The sequence below is a fragment of the Hippopotamus amphibius genome, chromosome 1, assembly GCF_030028045.1.
Source record: "Hippopotamus amphibius kiboko isolate mHipAmp2 chromosome 1, mHipAmp2.hap2, whole genome shotgun sequence".
Lineage (NCBI taxonomy): Eukaryota > Metazoa > Chordata > Mammalia > Artiodactyla > Hippopotamidae > Hippopotamus > Hippopotamus amphibius.
In genome coordinates, this window is record NC_080186.1 from 216,068,642 (window position 1) to 216,079,587 (window position 10,946).

Sequence of the window (10,946 nt, forward strand, 5' to 3'; positions counted from 1 at the left end):
TCTCACTCCCTCCCTTTCTTCAGTCTCCCTTGTACTGAAAAGTAAGACTCCCCCAGCCTGGATGCTCTCAATTGAGCATTCCCTAAGCAAGAAGTGTTAAGCAGTCCTTGCTGCCTATACTTCCTGCCTATTCCTTACTCCTTCACTCATGGTCAGGTTTTCATGATACAAGAAGCCACTACAGTCTCCTAAAATGGCTGAATATGATGACTTATTTTCAGCCTTGATTTTGCTTCATCTCTCCCTTCTTGAAATTTTTCCTTTGGTAGATGAAACTTGCTTTTCCTCCAGAGAATTCCTTTTCCTGATGTAGACTGGTTTCCAAACAGTTTTTCTTCAGGTCTCTGTTTTCCTCATTTTTCTGAGGATTTGAAAATGTTCAAGTATCCAGAAAAGGTGGAAAAGCTAGTATAATGAATACCCACATATACCCTCCACCTAAACAGTTAATATTTTGCATATTTATTTTTCTTCCCTCCACCCCAAACATGCGTGGCATTTCATCCCTAAAGTATTTCAGCATGTTTATCCAAATAGCCTCTAAGATAGTCCTTAACTGAAATTCCCTAATTGTCCCAAGAGTGTCTTTTCTGAAAAGCAGGGCCCTGTTAAGATTCATACATTACTTTTGATTATAACTCTAGTCTCTTTTAATCTAGAACAGCCCCCTATTTTTGCCCTGACCCTTTAGAGAGTCCCAGCTATGTTATGGATGTCTTATAGAATGTCGTATATTCTGGGTTTGATTGTTTCCTTAGGCCTGTTTATGTACTCATTCTTGGTTCATCTACCCGTAGAGCTACCATAATCACCTCTGTGCCAGCAACTCCTGACTATCTCCAGCCTTGAGTGTTCTTCCCAGGTCTGTCCTTCATGTCCAGTATCCTGCAGCATGTCTCCACCTCTACTTGTATATCTTGCCACTGGAGATGGAAGGGGTAATTCTATTCAACTCTGCATCCCCACCCCTGACCCAGTAACTAATAATTACTGGCTCTTAAAATGTATCAGGTACATTAACACGTATCATCTCACTTTATTTCCATAGCAGCTTCTTTTGGGGGGGGAGGGGGTATTAAAACTATCCCCAACTTATAGCTAAGGAAACTGAGAAAGGGGGTTAAGTGGTTTGTACAAGATTATAGCTGGTAAGTAGTAGAGGCAGGATCCAAATCCAAACCTCTATATGCCATGCTCCCAGCTGCCGTACTGCCACCCTTGCTGCTCGGTCACCCGAGCTGACACCTGTTTCCTTCCTAACTCCAACTCCAGGTAGTACCATCAGTGACATTAACATGTACTGAACACTCACCATGCCAGAGCTGTGCTAAAATACTTTACAAGAATAACTGCCTACCATGCAGCAACCCCATGATATAATTACTCTTACACCCATTTTGTACAGGAGAAGAGACAGGCTCAGGGGAGCTAAGTAATGTCAAGGTAGAGTGGGATTTGAGCACCAGTTTCACTGAATCCTAGGCCCCTGATCTACTGAGTTGATTTCTACAAAGTATCACACCTGTCTTCCTTCTGATGCCACCTGCCCAGCTCAGGCCCCATTTATCATTCATCTGGGATTCACCTTTCCATCCTTGTCTTCCCACGCTGCCCCCAATGGGACACTCAATGTGGCCAAAGGAACTGTCCCAAACTGATGCTGATTATATCACATTTCCTGCTCAAAAGACCCCTAACATCACCCATCATCTACAAGCTCTAACTCTGTGGCCTGACATTCAAGTCCCCTCCACCCCTGTGCCCCTCCACCCCTTATCTGTCCCCTCCCCTACACATGCTGTATGCTTCAGCCAAATTAGGCTCCTGTTCTTCTTATGTGCCCTGGTCTTAGCACCTCTGTGCCTATTTGCCTTTCCTCCACTTAAAAAGCCCCTTCAACCTCTGAGTATGAAAAATCCCACCCATTTTCTAAGACCAAGCTCAAACTCGACTGCCTACATGACGCTTTCCTGGAGTCCTCATCATTCAGAGATGATTCTTTACTTCTCTGCACTCTCAGCATTTTGAATGTCAAAACTCTTAGAAAGGCCATCTAGCATGTGACTCTGTGGTTTCCTGTCTTACCTCCCTTGCCCGAGCCCTTGGGAGTAGGGATGGAGGAATTCACTTATCCTTTTACTCCCACAGTGCCTTGCCTGTAACAGCTGTTCAATAATATTTAAGGCACTGACCCAATGTATTTAAGATTTTTGAGTTTTCCCAAATTATTAACATAATTATTCATTTATCTTTAATTCTGAGTAGAATTCCTAACAGAAAAAAAAATAGCCTAAAAGGAAGTAGCAGTAAATTTTTAAAAGCTGTTTAGTCATTAAAGATTTAATAAGTGTCAGTTATTGGGCTGTTTGCTTTGAATCCAATCACCTAGCATGTCATTTAACAGGAACACTTTTCTTAAAATTTTTTTCATTACACAATCAACACAAATGCAATACCCCAATCTAGGAAGAGCAGCTGAAAAAAATCAATCCCCCAAAGTCCTGTCACCTTAGACTGCTATTAACATTTTAATATATTTTCTTTTGTCTCTTGCAATTTTTATATTATTCTAATAACAGTATATTATTTCCATTCAGTATTGAAATTTAATTTCTCCATGTGGATTTATAACTGGACTATGAGATCTGAATTTGGACTTTTTGGAAGGAAAAAAAAAAAAACTTCTACAAACATCACTTCAGTTTCCCCAACTGTTAGAACCATTAAAATAAGCAAAGATTGACTTTTAGACTCTTAACCACTCCTTCAAGCAAGATGGCTAATGGGAGCATCAGTAGCCTGTTCAGGGGATGGGGAAAGCAATTAGCCTAATTGGTGATTTACCACTGGCTGTGGGAGTTACACACTTCCCACACTTCTGCATTGCCATCACTTTTTTATATCAAGCATAAATTACTTTTATAATTAAAAATAAAGTTACTTACCTCTTGCAAATGGAAAATCCTTACTATCAGCATTCAGCTTCCTTACTGAAGACAAAACTTCCAACACAAGAAGAGATAATCTGCAATTCCAGAAAAGCCTAGAAGGAAATGCAACCCTTGCCCAGTCCAACTCCATCATTTGACAGAGAAGAAAAATGAGCCTGAGTGGCTTGCCCACACTTAGTGGCTACAATGGCTTACTTGATTCCACCCTCATCAGATATTCTGCCTCTCTGGCCTTGAGGGCTTCTGCTGGCTCACCTGGCAAAGCACAAGGGCTATCAAGACCAACTGGCTGGGGTGGCCTCCTGTCAGCTAAGCGCTGGGATTGGCAAGTGCAGAGGTGAGCTCCCAAGACTGCACTGGCCTTTCTGGCTGTGGCACAGTCTACTCACAACTAGAGTTGTCACCACTAGTGGGTGATGGTGATGTGCCTTGCCTATGTTGGCAGAGCCTCCCTGATTTATGTGACTAGGCTTGCTAATAGCACCGGCCAGCTGTTGCCTTTAAGGGCAATGCATGCAGTGGCAAGGTGGATGGCTGGAACTGGGATGCAGAATGCCCTGAACCCAACTCCTGAACTCCTACCATGATGTTAAGTGATCAGTCACTTCTTTAGGTTGAAATCTGGCAGGGAGGAGGGGGTGCGGGCAAAGCAGGGTAATGACAACCAAGGTTGAAAGAGCTAGGGCCCTTTATGCACCTAAGCTGTCATCCTTGGAGGCTGCAGAAGGGAAGGGCTTGGCTTGGTCTGGGCTGAATTTCTACTTTAAATAGCTGTCCATGTCTTAATGTCTTAGAAGGAATTCATAAAAACTGAGCTTCTGTTTTGTTTTGCTGCCATGGACTCATTAGGGAATTCTATTTCTAAAGGTTTGACCTTCTTACCTTTCTACAACTTGAATCTGCTCCTTTGTCTGGAAAATGGATGAGGTGATCATTAAGGTCCCCTTTGGCTCTAACATGCTATGATTACATAAAATACAGTGAATCAATCTTTGAGTGAATCAGTTGCTTTCTTTAATTGGATTTTGTTAACTGTAGATTTATAAGAAAATGTTGAAAGTCATGTGTTTATTATTAAGAACGATAACAGTATATCACACTTCTTCTACAGAACTGAGGTACTAACTCTCTGAGATCCACCACCTAGAACTGAAAATGTGTGCAGCGGTAGTGAGCGTGCTCTCTCATACCATACTTTTTGTCCTCACAACACCCTGCAGGCAGGAAAGGCATAATCGTCCATGTTTTACCATAAGGCCCCACACTTCAACACGATGAAATGGCCTGCTAAAGACCACACAGTTAGTAAGTAGCAGACTAGAGGCTGGACCTCAATCCGTGGGTCCCAGTCAGACCTGGGATCAAACAGTTGCACCTCCTTGCACAACTATCTTCTGGCCCAACTCTTCACCAGTGCCGGGACCTCTGTCTCATGGCCTGAGTGTTTGCTGACACTTGGGTCAATATTGGCTACTTCCCACCCATGAGCTCTGGTGCTGAGGGTAAGCAAGCCAGCTTTCCCAGAGGAAGCAAGGTTGGCCTTTATTAGTTTCCTACTGCGGCTGTAACAAATGACCACAAACTTAGTGGCTAAAAGCAACACAAATTTATTACCTTACAGTTCCGCAGGTCAAAAGTCTTGAAATGCATCTCAAACTGTTGGCAGGGCTGTGTTCCTTTCTACAGGTTCTAGGAGAGAATCCATTTTTTTTGTTTTTTGGGTTTTTTGTTTTTGTTTTTTTTTTTTTTTGCCTTTTTCAGCTTCTAGAGGCTGCCCACATTCCTTGGCTTGTGTTGCCTTCCTCTCCAAGGCCAGAAAGGACCGATGCTTCACTCTGCCTCCCTCGTCCACATGTAAAGGACCCTGATCTTAAGTTCAGTTGGTCAGCAACCTAATTTGATCTGCAACCTTAATTCACCCATGCCAGGTAACACTGAGCTTCCAGGAATTAGGATACAGACATTTGGGGAGGGGGGAGGTGGCAGGCATTATCTACCTACCACAGCATTATACTGCCTGACCCAGGTCTGGGGCAGGGGAATGTGTGTGTGAGAAGGCATGTGCCTGATGGGGAGCCCCTCTTCCTCAGCAACCAACACTTTACTGGGGGTCCTAATCTTTCCTTCTTGTATTTTACTCAGTCTCTGCCCAATGCAGGGAGTCCTCACAGACTTTTCTGAGAAAGATTCCTAGAAGGTGAGTATGAAGAATGCCTCTGGGGGAAAATCAGAGGCCTCCAGAGACCTGAGAACATTCATAAATTTGTGCGCTGACTAGAAAGGCTGGGTGTGTGTGTGTGAGGAGCTGACTGAGCCTTTGGAATCAGATGTGAATTAAACTTTATGCTGTCAAAAAAAAAAAAAAGAGTACTCAAATGTTATGATTAATAAAAACGTTGAAACATAAAAAAATAAAATGATATCTAAGCTCCCAACCACCTGTTGTCACTTTGGCAACCACCTTAACCTCTTTGAAATCCAGTTCCTTCATCAGTAAAATGGGAATAAGACATATCTTACAGAGTTGTTATAATGATTACTATTTAGGCAAATTCTGACAGTTTAAACTCAATAACTGTAACTCCTTTTTTTCCTCTTACTTACCTGAATGGGAGCTCAAAACCAATCCAAAGGACTTCAGAAAGAGGAAGCTCCTAGGATGATTCCCGAGAGGAGAGGCACACAAGCCACAAAGGTTTGCCAAGTCACTTTCCCTCATGATGGAACTATTTTTCTACGAAAACATAAATTTCATACCTGATTTGCCAAATAAGCTAATCTAGTCAAACTCAATATGACTGTGACTACAAAGTAATCTGATTAATCTGACAAGTAAATACAGCAAAACCCATCCATCTAAGCACTTCTGTCTTCAAAGTTATCACCTTTGAAGACTATACAGTTATTCCAAAAATGCTTCCATGCTTAAAACACTTCTGGAACTCCTCTTTTAGAGTAGTTCTTGGAGTCTCTGGCACATTCTTTAAAACATCCTAAAGTTGGCAAATATTCATCTCTCCAGGACAAGTTGATTTTTGGAAACAGTTGCCAGTTACTCTGAGCCCAGTCTGGTGGATATAACCAGATTAATATTTCTGGTTAATAAGGTATGATTGTAATAAAGCAGTGATAATTCTGTGCGTGTGTGTGTGCTTCATAAATTGGCCTTGAAGGTATTATACATCAAGGTTAAGTAAAGGGAGCATAGTCGTAGTAAAGATTAAAGCCCATCTTAGTGGGTTTATGATGTGAACGAATTCAGATAGCACTGGGAGTCATTACATATTTAAACAGTATTAAATGTTTCTCTTTATGAAAATCTTAATTATGACATTCTCTGAAATCTGACTTCATAGTATTAAAATGAAAGCTTTAAGGAAAAGCATTAAATGCTAATGAAAGCTTTATTATTTCAGTATATATTCTCCTGGGCCTTTGGTCAAGGTAAGTAATGATCAGATGAATGAGTTGTCAACCTTCCTGGCCTCTGAAGTCTACTAGTAATTGGAAGCTAAGTAACACATTGTCACATGTTTAAATATATTTAATAATATTCCACCAACTTTTCCCTGTCTTGCTCTCTGGGCAATGAAACACTATGGCATTATAACACAGACAAGGAAAGCTAGCTTTCTGTTTGAAGAATTTCTGAAAGTCATCCTTACTCAGCAGACACAAGACACTGTTTGTCTCCATCACATTAGCTTCCCCAAGTGTGTCTGCTCCTCATACTCTAGGGACTTTTTGATTTAAATGTTTTCTATCAACTCCAATTTCTAACAACCTGATAAATCTTGCTTTTTTTTTTTTTTTTTTTTTTTGGTACTTCAGTGCTCTATTGTTCAGACTTAGAACCACAAAACCCCAATGTCAGAGCAGGCAGAGTTACTATTACTTTCAGGTAATTAGAGGAGATACATAATCAAATGAGGGGCTCAGCCTCAGTCAGGTTTTACTCTTGTCTACATATCCAAAACCCTTAAAAACATGACTCAAATATTTCCAAGGCAGAGTTTCTAAGATTCCTCTAAAAAGGTCTGATTTAAAGACAGGTCTGAAAGCATTAAAAACACCACCAACAAACTGCTCCTTCCCCTCCACCCCAAGAACTTTGGCTTTTGAAAAAACTATAAAATGAACAGAAACTATTTTGGATTAATACTTTTTTGAAACTATCAAGACCTTCATGTGATACCTGGCCTTTGTATTCTACCAAATATTATCTAAAAATAAATGTAAACTCCAAGACTGCAGGAAGTCTTGCCTGATTTGTTTACTGCTGTATCCCTAGTGCCTAGAATAGTGCTTTGCCTATATTAAGTGCTTCCAGGCTACCTGCTGAACGAACGCATTGCTACTGAAGGATTCTTATACAAAGGTATTGACATCTAGCTCTTCCGAGTTCTCCCTGTAGCTCCCACAGGGTACTGACAGCCAAGGTGGCCTGTGAGATCTATCATTTTCTCCAATGGCTTCATTTCCAAAGTCATGCAGAATCCACCACTTCTCTGTGTGCCCTCAAAGGGTCACCCACGACACTGTCTACCCTTTCTCACCATCTATGGTCTACCAGTCTCCTGTTCACTCTGCCGTATTCATTAAGAAACCCAGCTCCTGATGCAGTCTTCTCCACATATCATCACCTCAGGGAATGAAGATGACCCATCCAGTCACTCACCTCATCCGTCATCCTCCCTGACTTCTATTAAAAACCACCATATCCACTCCTGGACTCTACTCCTACAACTGTGCCCTTGGTATTGAGAGCACAGAATAGTAATACTAACAATCACTAATATTTGAGGGCTTATAATGCACTGGACACCGTGCTTAGTGCCACAAAGGCTTTCTCTCATTTAAACTTCCCAATAACCCCATGAAGACATTAAGGTTGATATTTAAATAAATTTTTGAATGTCACTCAGCTGAGGAGTGGTGGAGCTGTGATTTGAAGCCAGGTCAGTCAGACTCTTCAGCCAATGCTCTTAACCATCCCACCGGATGAAAAGAATGAAGACTTAAACCCCAGCTCTGCCACTCTGTCACATAGACTTTCTAGCCTTGAGCAAAATAAAAACCTAAGTCTCAGTTTTCTAATTCATAAAATACTGGCAGAAATAAAGAAGATAATATATGTTAAGTGCTTACTTAGAACAGTGTCTGACATACCACAAATATCCTGTTAACAAACATTTAATGGACACCTCCTAAGCAACCAATGCCGTGGCAGGTACTGAAGACAAAGCAGTGACTACGACAAACAAGTTCTCTGCCTTCGAAAGTCTAGCCAGCCCCTGCTGGGTGCGGAACGAACTCACTGCTACTGAAGGATTCTTATATAAAGGTGTTGAAATCTGGCTCTTCTGAGTTCTCCCTAACAGTATTTGACAGATCAAGCCCTCAAGGAGGTCTGCTGGCCTCCACTCTGCCCCTCTTCAGTCAGCCACAGTTATTCTGCTGTAACGCAACGAGGTCCCTTCCCTGCTTAAAATCCTTCAGAAATTCCTCACTGCCAAAGAGATAAAAACCAAATTTCTTAACACATTATGTGAGAACGACTGTACATAAGTGGCTCAGTTCTCCTTCCCAGCCCAACCTCCTCTTCTTTAAGCAGTAAAACTCTTTCTTCATTTGAAATCTAGTTGGAAGCTTGAACTGTAAACCAGATCAATGTAGACTTATTCGGTTAATGGCATGAGAACTGGAGTCACCAGTTTGGCACCCTAACCCCTTCCCACCCCTATTACTCTCTCTCTCTCTCTCTCTCTCACACACACATACACACACACACACACACACACACACACGTACGTAGCTCCTAAGGCAATGCCACATGTTCTGTCAAACAGTTTGAAAACCAAGTTTAGGTAAGTGTTTTTCAAACTGTAGGGCACAGCCCATTAGTGGGTTATGAAATCAATTTACTGACTGGAATCAGTGATTTGGTAAACAAAAATAAAAGTGAATTACATGAACTAATGGCTAAGTATTGGTATATAAAACCTGTTATATATGCACACACAGACCCTCATATACTGAGCTGTGATATAAATGTTTCTTAACGTGGATCATGGTCAAAGTGGTTTGAAAACCACTGCTTTACATCCTCTGGTAGCCTCAGTTTCTTCCATTTCCTCAGTCACATAAAGCTCCATCCATATCAAGCCACTTGTGGTTTCTCAAAGCCATCTTGCTCTTCCTCTTCTATGTGTGTAAGTTTATGACCCTAGGCACTAGGAATGCAGTTGTGAGAAAAACCAAAAGCTTGTTTACATGGACAAATATTATGAATCACACTAATTAATATTTAGCTGTGAACCCAAATAGTCTAAATGAAACAAATCTGGATTTTCAAGAACATGTACCAAAGGCAATTAGTCTAGGGAGACAAGGGAGCCATCCCTGACGAAGAATCAATTAGCAGAGATCTAAAGAATATGTCAGCAGGGAATGGACTGGAGAACTTGAGGATTGGGAGGGGGCAGGGGGCGAAGGGGAAGCTGAGACGAAGCGAGAGAGTAGCACAGACATATATATACTACCAACTGTAAAACAGATAGCCAGTGGGAAGTTGTTGTATAACAAAGGGAGTTCAACTCGAGGAGGGAAGATGCCTTAGAGGACTGGGACGGGGACTCGAGGGAGGGTGGGGGGGAGTCGAGGGAGGGAGGGAATACGGGGATATGTGTATAAAAACAGATGACTGAACTTGATGTACCCCCCAAAAAATAATAAATAAATAAAATTAAAGAATATGTCAGAGTGAACTAGGTAAAGCGTAGAGGAACAGCATTCCAGGCATAACAAAATATAGGCAGCCCTGGGATGAGAGAGGACATGGCATGTTAGAGGAACTGGAAAAAAAAGGCCAGCATGCTGGATGGAGCCCAGAGAATGAGCAGGAGGGCAACACAAGACAGGACTGGAAAGGCTGGCAGTGGCTAGACCAGGTGGGGACTTATGGGCTAGGATTTTGTTTTCTGTCTTCAGAGTAATGGAAAGCCATGGAGAAGTCTGTTGTGAGAGTTTTTGAGTAAGCTTTTGCTTTCCTGCTGAAAGAGAACTAAGAGAAATACCGTTCTTTCCCCTTTCGTCCTGTTTTGAACCTGAATATGATGACTGGAGTTCCAGAAGTCATTCTGCAACTATAAGGCTAGAAGCCAGCACTAAGAATAGTAAAGCAGAAAGGCAAAGAGAGAGCCTGGGCCCTGATACACACAGACACACAGGTAAACACTGACTCAATTTAAAGAATCCAAATGTACAAGGGTGAGTCAAAAATTATCTTCACTCTGGCTGTAGAATTTAGAGAAGTTTTAACATAACTGGAGTGCGGATAATTTTTGACTCACCCTCGTATTTCCACTTTAAAGCGTGAAAAAGTAAAATGAAATGTTTTAGATCAAAGATTCAATGCAGAGACATAAGTGAAGCCCTACAAAAATAAGTAGCACACCTAAAACAACACAATGGGGAAAATACTTTCAACTGTTCCTGAGAACACCTTTAGGTGCTGGGTCCAGAAATGCCTTCTGACTTCCTGCTAAATACGTCCCTCTGTCCTACAACTTGATAGGATGGCCTTTGTACACAATCTCCAACACCTCTTCTCTGTTAGAAATTTCTATCTTCTTTTGCCTGCTCTTTGAAAATGTGCCAAACTAAGAAACAATCTTTTACATGAAAAGTTGGAAGGTGTTTGAATTGGGTGAACCATAACTTCTTATAAGTTCACGACTAGAATAAATGAAACATCAGAAGCAAAAACTTAAAAAAAAGAAAAGAAAAAAAAATCCCTTCCTTTCTGACAAAAAGTGCTTCCTAGCTATTTAATACTAGAAAATAATTACTGTTATTCTAGTATACTATTCTACTATAGTGGTGATGGTTTCTTCTGTTCTCAATTTTGCCAACTTCTCATGTTTGGCAAAATATGTTAGATTTCTCAAAATTCAGCAACTTGTAGCGCCACTTAAAATAAACACTTAAAGGCTA